The sequence below is a fragment of the Salvelinus fontinalis genome, unplaced genomic scaffold (genome assembly GCF_029448725.1).
Source record: "Salvelinus fontinalis isolate EN_2023a unplaced genomic scaffold, ASM2944872v1 scaffold_0646, whole genome shotgun sequence".
Classification (NCBI taxonomy): Eukaryota; Metazoa; Chordata; class Actinopteri; order Salmoniformes; family Salmonidae; genus Salvelinus; species Salvelinus fontinalis.
Window position 1 is genome coordinate 90,576 of NW_026600855.1, and position 11,591 is coordinate 102,166.

General features: G+C 37.3%; 1 long non-coding RNA gene across 1 annotated transcript; it reads right to left on the minus strand.

The window, feature by feature from the left end:
• Positions 1-2,756: 2,756 nt before the first annotated feature.
• LOC129846907 (uncharacterized) lies at positions 2,757-3,548 on the minus strand. The gene is made up of 3 exons (XR_008758306.1): positions 3,202-3,548; positions 3,011-3,080; positions 2,757-2,920 (listed from the first exon to the last, which is right to left on the minus strand). It is a non-coding gene; the product is annotated as an uncharacterized LOC129846907 (long non-coding RNA).
• Positions 3,549-11,591: the final 8,043 nt, after the last annotated feature.

Sequence of the window (11,591 nt, forward strand, 5' to 3'; positions counted from 1 at the left end):
TTCCAATGTTGCAACTTGATGAAAACTGTCCACAGTGTTCCTATCATCCTGATTAAACAGTACTGAAATAAAATTAACTTACAGAGTGCATCAAACATGATTTAGAGCTTGTTTATGGAAAAGTGTTTATTTCTGTATTTCAACCTGATTTGGAGCTTGTTTTTTAAAAGTGCTTATTTCTGTATTTCAACATGATTTGGAGCTTGTTTTTGAAAAGTGTTTATTTCTGTTTTTCAACATGATTTAGAGCTTGTTTTTGGAAAAGTGTTTATTTCTGTATTCCAATGTTGCAACTTGCTGAAAACCGTCCACAGTGTTACAATCATCCTGATTAAACAGTACTGAAATAAAATTAAATTACAGAGTGCATCAAACATGATTTAGAGCTTGTTTATGGAAAAGTGTTTATTTCTGTATTTCAACATGATTTGGAGCTTGTTTTTGAAAAGTGCTTATTTCTGTATTTCAACATGATTTGGAGCTTGTTTTTGAAAAGTGTTTTTTCTGTATTTCAACATGATTTAGAGCTTGTTTTTGGAAAAGTGTATATTTCTGTATTTCAATGTTGCAACTTGCTGAAAACCGTCCACAGTGTTACTATCATCCTGATTAAACAGTACTGAAATAAAATGAACTTACAGAGTGCATCAAACATGATTTAGAGCTTGTTTATGGAAAAGTGTTTATTTCTGTATTTCAACATGATTTGGAGCTTGTTTTTGAAAAGTGCTTATTTTTGTATTTCAACATGATTTGGAGCTTGTTTTTGAAAAGTGTTTATTTCTGTTTTTCAACATGATTTAGAGCTTGTTTTTGGAAAAGTGTTTATTTCTGTATTCCAATGTTGCAACTTGCTGAAAACCGTCCACAGTGTTACTATCATCCTGATTAAACAGTACTGAAATAAAATTAACTTACAGAGTGCATCAAACATGATTTAGAGCTGGTTTATGGAAAAGTGTTTATTTCTGTATTTCAACCTGATTTGGAGCTTGTTTTTGAAAAGTGCTTATTTCTGTATTTCAACATGATTTGGAGCTTGTTTTTGAAAAGTGTTTTTTCTGTATTTCAACATGATTTAGAGCTTGTTTTTGGAAAAGTGTATATTTCTGTATTTCAATGTTGCAACTTGCTTAAAACCGTCCACAGTGTTACTATCATCCTGATTAAACAGTACTGAAATAAAATTAACTTACAAAGAGCATCAAACATGATTTAGAGCTTGTTTATGGAAAAGTGTTTATTTCTGTATTTCAACATGATTTGGAGCTTGTTTTTGAAAGGTGCTTATTTCTGTATTTCAACATGATTTGGAGCTTGTTTTTGAAAAGTGTTTTTTCTGTATTTCATCATGATTTAGAGCTTGTTTTTGGAAAAGTGTTTAATTCTGTATTTCAATGTTGCAACTTGCTGAAAACTGTCCACAGTGTTCCTATCATCCTGATTAAACAGTACTGAAATAAAATTAACTTACAAAGAGCATCAAACATGATTTAGAGCTTGTTTATGGAAAAGTGTTTATTTCTGTATTTCAACATGATTTGGAGCTTGTTTTTGAAATGTGCTTATTTCTGTATTTCAACATGATTTGGAGCTTGTTTTTGAAAAGTGTTTATTTCGGTTTTTCAACATGATTTAGAGCTTGTTTTTGGAAAAGTGTTTATTTCTGTATTCCAATGTTGCAACTTGATGAAAACTGTCCACAGTGTTCCTATCATCCTGATTAAACAGTACTGAAATAAAATTAACTTACAGAGTGCATCAAACATGATTTAGAGCTTGTTTATGGAAAAGTGTTTATTTCTGTATTTCAACATGATTTGGAGCTTTTTTTTGAAAAGTGTTTTTTCTGTATTTCATCATGATTAAGAGCTTGTTTTTGGAAAAGTGTTTAATTCTGTATTTCAATGTTGCAACTTGCTGAAAACTGTCCACAGTGTTCCTATCATCCTGATTAAACAGTACTGAAATAAAATTAACTTACAAAGAGCATCAAACATGATTTAGAGCTTGTTTATGGAAAAGTGTTTATTTCTGTATTTCAACATGATTTGGAGCTTGTTTTTGAAATGTGCTTATTTCTGTATTTCAACATGATTTGGAGCTTGTTTTTGAAAAGTGTTTATTTCGGTTTTTCAACATGATTTAGAGCTTGTTTTTGGAAAAGTGTTTATTTCTGTATTCCAATGTTGCAACTTGATGAAAACTGTCCACAGTGTTCCTATCATCCTGATTAAACAGTACTGAAATAAAATTATCTTACTGAGTGCATCAAACATGATTTAGAGCTTGTTTATGGAAAAGTGTTTATTTCTGTTTTTCAACATGATTTAGAGCTTGTTTTTGGAAAAGTGTTTAGAGAATAGAAGAGAAGAGGAATTTAAGTGAAACTGCTAATAGAGAGATATCAAAACATGTACCAGTGAAATGCTACTTACGACCATCAGGGACTTCTGAGCTGTCATCATCCCAAACAGCACCAGCTCAAAGAGGACATCTATCATGTTCACATGATGGATCTAGGACAAGAAAACACGTTTGGAGAAAATAGGAATGATTTCATATAGATCAGCTACTGTGATGTATAGAAGACATGCATGTGGAAGAACTCAGTGAGACTTGAAAGAGTTAATGAACTCACCTTTGCCTCAGCCAGCTCCCTCTCAGTGTCATTCCGCTTGGAGGGGTCACTCAGGTAGTCCACAAAGTCGTTATAAGTACGGATGAACTTGGCCTCGTCCTATGACAAAGAAAAGAGCATCTTAGTGAACAGAACACATTTCACCTCAGGGGCGCTCTCTTTCCCTTGACAGAGAATGCGTTAGTGAGTTACCATGTGGTTGGCCCGAACCAGGGCGCCCAGGAGGACCTTTCCCGCCACAAACAGATGGTTCCTGCTCAGGGTGGAACCAAGCAGGGTCTAGGGGAGAGGGAAGAGTTAGGGTGAGACATCTTCCTCTAGGAGAGAACAAGAAGTCACAGAGAGAAAAAGAAAAGTGTGTCCACTCACAGTGAAGGCCTGGCGCAGGGAGACGAGCCTCAGGGCGATGTCCTCCACTCTCTTGGTGGTTAGGTAGAGGCTGTGAAAGGGAGGGAATGGAGCATGTCAACCATTAGAGTCAATGGGGGATAGCAGCATTATGACCACTATCCTTCAGCATCTGACAAGCCCAGACTACACAGACATTTAGAGGAACTCACTTTACCAGAGGAACCTCCCTCTCCTCAGGCAGCATGTCCTCCTCCCAACCCTACGACAACAAAACAAGCATTCAAAATCAGTGACCAATGAGCATACATTTAGTTTTACTTGTATTTAAGAGCAATCGAAGGCCACGGAAGGAGAGTTGTATGGCATTGAAGCTCGTCTGGAGGGTAGTTAACACAGTGTCCAAAGAAGGGCCAGAAGTATACAGAATGGTGTCGTCTGCGTAGAGGTGGATCAGAGACTCACCAGCAGCAAGAGCGACATCATTGATGTATACAGAGAAGAGTCGGCCCAAGAATTGAACCCTATGGCACCCCCATAGAGACTGCCAGAGGCCCAGGCTACAGGAAGCCGATTTTACACACTGAACTCTATCGGAGAAGCAGTTAATGAACCAGGCGAGGCAATCATTTGAGAAACCAAGACTGTTGAGTCTGTCGGTAAGGATGTGGTGATTGACAGAGTCAAAAGCCTTGGCCAGGTCAATGAATACGGCTGCACAGTATTGTTTCTTATCGATGGCAGTTAAGATATCGTTTAGGACCTTGAGCGTGGCTGAGGTGCACCCATGACCATGATAGAGCATGACGCTTGCAAAGCCAGGGTAGTGGGTTCGATTCCCGTCACCACCCATACATAAACGACAGCAGGTTTTATTGTAAGTCGCTTTGGATAAAAGTGTCTGATGAATGACATATATTATTTTTATATAGTCACTTACTTGCTATACAATGTAGAGAGAAAAAGGGTCAATTCAAGAGGGAGCTACGAAATTCATGTCCAAACATCGTTTTCTTTGCCTGATGTCATTAGAAATTACATAGAATTAATCATTAGCTTGTTCTCTACAATATTATAACATTCATATACTTGTACTTGACAGTGTTGATGAAATAATAATGATAATTTGCTGTGACCATTACTAGTTTAGACTGCACCGCACTTGGTTGTATGTGTTCCATATTTGGTGTTGTGAGGTTATATCTCAGAGTAAATCGGTAACTTTTCAACCATATACGGTAGAGACATTGTGTTTAGATTATTATTTTCTGACAATGTTCTATTGATAACCTTGAATGAATTACTAATTTTATGTTTTTGGCTATTTTGCTACCAGATGCTTTCCTATATCGTTGGTATAATATAAAATACAAATACCAAATATTGTGTTTTATAAAGTCACTAGCTAGATTGGAAGAATGAGACAAACAAGGTGATTTTTTTATTGTGTTTTTTAACTCCTGAAAGTATAGTCTTTTCCACAGTGGGCTATAAAGTCTTTTGGAGGACATTTTGACCAATTTCAGACAAGGAAAAAAAAGCACTGAAGGCTCTACACTACCGGTCAAAAGTTTTAGAACACCTACTCATTCAAGGGTTTTTCTTTATTTTTACTATTTTCTACATTTTAGAAAAATAGTGAAGACATCAAAACAATTAAATAACACATATGGAATCATGTAGTAACCAAAAAAGTGTTAAACAAAACCAAATATATTTTAGATTCTTCAAAGTTGCCACCCTTTGCCTTGATGACAGCTTTGCACACTCTTGGCATTCTCTCAACCAGCTTCATGAGAAAGTCACCTGGAATGCATTTCAATTAACAGGTGTGCCTTCTTAAAAGTGGAATTTCTTTCCTTTTTAATGCATTTGACACAATCAATTGTGTTGTGACAAGGTGGGGGGTATACAGAAGATAGCCCTATTTGGCAAAAGATCAAGTCCATATTATGGCAAGAACAGCTCAAATAAGCAAAGAGAAATCATTACTTTATAACATGAAGGTCAGTCAATATGGAATATTTCAAGTGTAGTTGCAAAAACAATCAAGCACTATGATGAAACTGGCTCTCATGAGGATCACCACAGCAATGGAAGACCCAGAGTTACCTCTGCTGCCGAGGATAAGTTCATTAGAGTTACCAGCCTCAGATATTGCTGCCCAAATAAATGCTTCACAGAGTTCAAGTAACTGACACATCTCAACATCAACTGTTCAGAGGAGACTGTGTGAATCAGGCCTTTATAGTTGAATTGCTGCAAAGAAACCACTATTAAAGGACACCAATAAGAAGAAGAGACTTACTTGGCCCATGAAACACAATCAATTTGTCCTTTGGTCTGGAGCCCAAATTTGAGATTTTTGTTTCCAACTGCCATGTCTTTGTGAGATGCGGTGTGGGTGAACAGATGATCTCTGCATGTGTATTTCCTACCATAAAGCATGGAGGAGGAGGGTATATGGTGTGGGGGTGCTTTTCTGTTGACACTGTCTGTGATTTATTTAGAATTCACACTTAACCACTATGACTACAACAGCATTCTGCAGCTATACGTCATCCCATCTGGTTTGGGCTTAGTGGGACTATCATTTGTTTAAATAAATTATTATAAAAAAATAAAAACAATTGTTTGTTACTTTTACACCTTTTTCGTGGTATCCAATTGGTAGTTACAGTCTTGTCTCATTGCTGCAACTCCCGTACGGACTCGGGAGAGGCGAAGGTCGAGAGCCGTGCGTCCTCCAAAACACAACCCAGCCAAGCCGCATTGCTTCTTGACACAATGCCTGCTTAACCCGGAAGCCAGGCGCACCAATGGGTCGGAGGAAACACCATACACCTGGCAACCCTGTCAGTGTGCATTGCGCCCGGCTCGCCACAGGAGTCGCTAGAGCTCGATGGGACAAGAACATCCCAGCCGGCCAAACCCTCCCCTAACCCGGACAACGCTGGGCCAATTGTGTGCCGCCCCATGGGTCTCCCGGTCGCGGCCCGGCTGCGACAGAGCCTGGACTCCAACCAGGATCTCTAACTGCACAGCTTCCCTTAGACCACAGCGCTACTCAGGAGAATTCATTTGTTTTTCAAAAGGACAATGACCCAACACATCTCCAGGCTGTGTAAGGGCTATTTTCCCAAGAAGGAGAGTGACGGAGTGCTGCATCAGATGACCTGGCCTCCACAATCCCCCGACCTCAACCAATCTGAGATGTTTTGAGATGAGTAGGACCGCAGAGTAAAGGAAAAACAGCCAACAAATGCTCAGCATATGTGTGCACTCCTTCAAGACTGTTGGAAAAGCATTCCAGGTGAAGTTGGTTAAGAGAATGCCAAGAGTGTGCAAAGCTGTCATCAAGGCAAAGGGTGGCTATTTGAAGAATCTCAAATATACAGTATGATATGTTTTGATATGTTTCACACTTTTTTGGTTACTACATGATTCCATTTGTGTTATTTCAAAGTTTTGATGTCTACACTATTATTCAACAATGTAGAAAATAGCATTTTCTTCTTTGACGCACCTTATGTCTAAACTTCTTTACAGTGAAATGATCTTGATTGGTGATCTCAACTGGTGTTGGTTAAAACCAGTGTCTGATGATTTAAAAATGTTTTGTAATTCTATGAATCTTACCCAGTTGATTAACTCACCCACTCGCCCAAATCTTAAATGCCCAGATAAATCTACCCTGATTGATTTGATATTAACAAATGTTCCACATAAATATTCTGCGGTTGGTGTTTTTTGTAATGATTTAAGTGACCATTATGCTGTTAGAAATACTAAGGTTCCTAAGACAAACCCATGTTTTATTCGTAAGAGAAATTTGAAGTGTTTTAATGAGCAGGCTTTCTTTCATGATTTGTTTTATTTTGACTGGAGCAAGATTGAGTTTATCCCTGATGTGGAAACTGCCTGGATATTCTTTAATTATGTTTTTTTCCAAATAGTAAACAAACATGACCCATTCTGCTGGTTCAGGGTTAAAGGGCGGGATAATCCATGGTTTTCTTCTGAGCTGTCTTGTATTATTCACGACCGTAATCTAGCCTGGGCTAAAGCAAGGAAATCATGTTCTGATGCTGATTGGCTTATTTTTAGGCAGTTACGAAAAAAGTGTTCTTTTCTTCTCAGGAAGGTCAAGTCTGAAAATTTTATGTCTGTTTCCACTGATAACCTGAATGACCCTAGAAACTTTTGGAAGGCTATTAAGTCTATGTCTGGTAACAGTAATGTTACTGAATTACCGTCATGTGTTTTGAAGGACTCTCTTGCTGTATATGACAAAACTGAAATGCTGAATTGTTTCAATGAGCACTTTGTATCATCTGGTAGGCTGTTTGATTCAGTGTGCTCTGTCTCTGTACAACCCTGTGTGGACGAACCAGTGTCCTCTGTCTCTGTACAACCCTGTGTGGATGAACCAGTGAGAGCTGGTCAAACTTTTTGCTTTTTGCCATTCTCAGTGCAGGTGGTACGTAAAGCCCTGAAATCCTTAGATCAGAGAAAGCCTGCAGGTCTTGATCATTTGGATCCCTGCTTTTTAAATCTGGCAGCTGATTTCATAGCTGAACCACTTACATATCTGTTCAATCTAACCCTGGAATGTAATGATATTCCGAAAATCTGGAAATCAGCATTTGTCCTACCACTTTTAAAAGTGGGAGATCCAACTCTTTTTAATAATTATAGGCCAATCTCAAAGCTGTCACCCCTGGTGAAATTACTTGAAACCCTTGTGAGTGAACAGCTAAAATAGTTTTTATTTACTAACTCTATTTTATCAATGTACCAATTGGGCTTTAGGAAGAAGCATAGCACAATTACAGCAGCCATGAAGCTTTTAAATGATATCACTGAAGCCCTTGACAAAAAACCACACTGTGTCTCACTTTTTATTGATCTCTCTAAGGCTTTTGATACAGTTGATCATGCTATACTAAGGCAGAGATTGTCGAGTGTAGGTCTTTCAGAGCATGCAGTTGCATGGTTTGCTAACTATCTATCTGATAGAACTCAGTGCACTCAATTTGATGGTTTTATGTCTGTTATATTGTCTGTCTTTAATGGTGTGCTCCAAGGCTCTGTACATGGTCCTCTCTTATTCACTATTTATATAAATGATTTTGACAAAAATATCCAAAATGCGCAACTTAATTTTTATGCTGATGATACTGTTCTTTACAGTTGTGCCTCGTCTCTTACAAAAGCTTTCCAGAACTTGCAAACTGCTTTTTATACTGTTCAACATACCTTGTGTCAATTGAAGCTTATCCTCAATACTGACAAAACTAAACTAATGGTGTTTTCTAAAGCAAGAAATAGACCTCTGAACCTTTCACCTATTACTACCTGTCAGGGCAAGGAGATTGAGGTTGTAACCTCATATAAATATCTTGGAATTTTAATTGCATATTCAACAACTTACAAAAAAATTGAAGCTGAAATTGGGATTTTATTTTAGGAATAAGGCCTGTTTTTCTTTTGAAGCCAGAAGGAGGCTAGTATCAGCTACATTTATGCCTTTACTAGACTATGGGGATATTTTATATATGAATGCTTCCGCTCAGTGTTTGAGATCAATTGACACCCTTTACCATGGTACTTTGAGATTTATTTTGCAAAACTGCAAAACCCTTATGCACCACTGCACTTTGTATACCAGGGTTGGCTGACCTTCTCTAGTCACTCGTAGGCTCAGTCACTGGTATACTTTGATTTATTAAGCCATTTTGGGTTTACTACCTTTTTATTTGGGCATTTTTATTGTTCAGAAATGATACCTGCGCCATCGTCTTGGAACGCCTTACAAAATACTATTAAACTGATAGAACTTGTCCCGATTGGTATTTTTAAATCACTGATGAATGATCTTGAGACTGATTCCCTGACCTGTCAATGTTTTTAATTTGCTGTTTTTGTTTTTTGTTATACTCTTGTGAATTCAATGGTTTCTACTAGATTACTTGTAGTTTTTCATGTTGTTTGTCTGTATTTTTGTAATGACTTGGTGCTGCCTATCTTGGCCAGGACGCTCTTGAAAAGGAGATTTTAAATCTCAATGAGCCCTTACTGGTTAAATAAAGGTTAAATAAATAGTAAAAATAAAGAAAAACCCTTGAATGAGTAGGTGTTATAATAGCAATAAGGAACCACTGAGGTTTGTAGTATATCGCCAATATACCACCCCTCCTTGGGCCTTACTGCTTAAATAACCCATATCTCTTTTATAACAGAATATTATCATTGACTATATGAAAGTGCATGTGTGAATGAGTCTGATTTACCGTTTTCAATGGCAGGTTCACCTTCTGAAGCCGGATGAGGTTCCCAAAGCGTGCTGCACAACCACCAAGCTCAGTCCCATCTCTGTACTCTTCTACGCTGACAACAACAACGTGATCCTAAAGAAGCATCGCAACATGGTGGTCAAGACCTGTGACAATGCCTGTGACACCAGTGGTAGCCCATCTATCTATTCTTAATTTTAATCAACTTAATTGCCATTGTTCCAAAAGAAACAAAGAGGGTAAAATAACTTGCAACCAGCAATAATCTGTCAATATGCTGATAAATAGTATGTATCTAATATATTGATTTTGAGTCAGAGTGGTATATGAACAACACCCATTGGACCTATAACCATACTTCACTTTTGATTAACTAAACTATTCAAATATACAGTATTTCAGATAATTACATCACCCCTTCATGTCATATATTCTGTGACCAATCAAAGCTGTAAAGTACTGTATCATAAGTATATCAATGCTAAAATTCTACCCTTTTGATGACTATAATATCTTGTTGAACCATGAATTTGTCATTGTCTCTTTTAGAAGTACTAAACATGGTTTGCAAAAAATACACGTTTTTCTTCTTCTTTAATCATACTTTTAACCAGTACAAGTTAGTAACAATGGAAAATGGCAACAAACAAAAAAGAAATTGGCCATTTTTGTATGTACAGTGTAACAAATACACAGTGATGTATGTCCTTGTCAACAGATATCTGGAGGACTGTATACGGCTATATTTGTAATAAATTATACTGAACAAAAAAACGCAACATGTAAAAGGTTGGTCCCATGTTTCATGAGCTGAAGTTAAAGGTCCCGGGAAATGTTCTGTACGCCGAAAAAAAAAAGTGAGCATTTCTCCATTGCCAAGATAATCTATCCACATTGAAAGGTGCACCATATCAAGAAACTGATTAACTAGCATGATCATTACACAGGTGCACCTTTTGCTGGGGACAAAAGGCCACTAAAATGTGCATATTTCTAACAACACAATGCCACAGACGTCTGAAGTTCTGAGCAATTCTGTGCAAGTTCTGTGCAATTGGTATGCGGACTGCAGGAATGTCCACCAGAGCTGCTGCCAGAGAATTGAATGTTCATTTCTCTATAATAAGTCGCTTCCAACTTAATTTTAGAGAATTTGGCAGTACATCCAACTGACAATTTTCCTGCCTGCTAGCCATTCAAAATGTAACGATTCCTTTTGGGTGTCAGGGAAAATGTATGGAGTAAAAAGTACATTATTTTCCTTAGAAATGTAGTAAAGTAAAAGTTGTCAAAACTATAAATAGTAAAGTACAGATACCCCCCAAAACTACTTAAGTAGTACTTTAAAGTATTTTTACTTAAGTACTTTACACCACTGTATGTGCTTCAATAGAGTCTGACGTTCAGGGTGGTTGGACATATAAGATGGGGTGCTGGTGAGCTTCTGCCCCCATTTTAGGTCGTCACACAAATATCCCCCCACCCATGTCCATTGAATCATAGTAATTACACCTTAATTACAGGAAGCATAGCAAGAATGAAAGGAATCAATTTATCATTGAATTATTTATCAATCTCGCTTATTAAACCATCATTTCCAGGGGACCTATTGTCCTTAAGGCTTTTAATACAGTCTTATCTCAATTTCAGCTAACTCATCACAAAAATCCCTGAAATCATTATCTTCTTAGCTACTTCTTTGCTACATTGTCTAAGAAAAGATCCATATTGGAAGTTGGCTGGGCTGATGTATACAGATTCAGATAAAACTGGGAAACATGCTGAGAGATTTCTTTTGGATTTTCATTGGGAGTATTATTAATCATTAATTGACATATGGAAGGAAGTCTTTTCGCCTGGCCTTTTTTCTAAATTAAAGAAATATCTTTAATCATCTTGCTCTTACAAACCCTCCCCGGGCCTTTTCCTCGTAGAAACAATCTAACTGCATTTGCAATGATGATAGGTCCAGTAATTCCTGATTAGTTAGTTCCCTTTTTTTAGTTTAATCCATTATTCCCTTTATGATGTCATATTCTTTCTCTCTCTTGGCACGAGCAATTTCTTTTCCCATTGAAATAGCCAAAAGCCTTAATCAAATTTCCTTAGCTCCCAGTATAATATATATTAGCTCCCAAACATATTCATAACACAGGCACAACTCCTGTATTTATCATTAATTCCTGCTACTTCCTTCTTAAATACTTCATTCTCTAGTAAAGTCTTGTTCATTTTCCAGTAACCTTTAACTTTTTTGGGTTGACAAACCATGCATATTTATCTTTATTGAGATCCCGTTGTGGTCT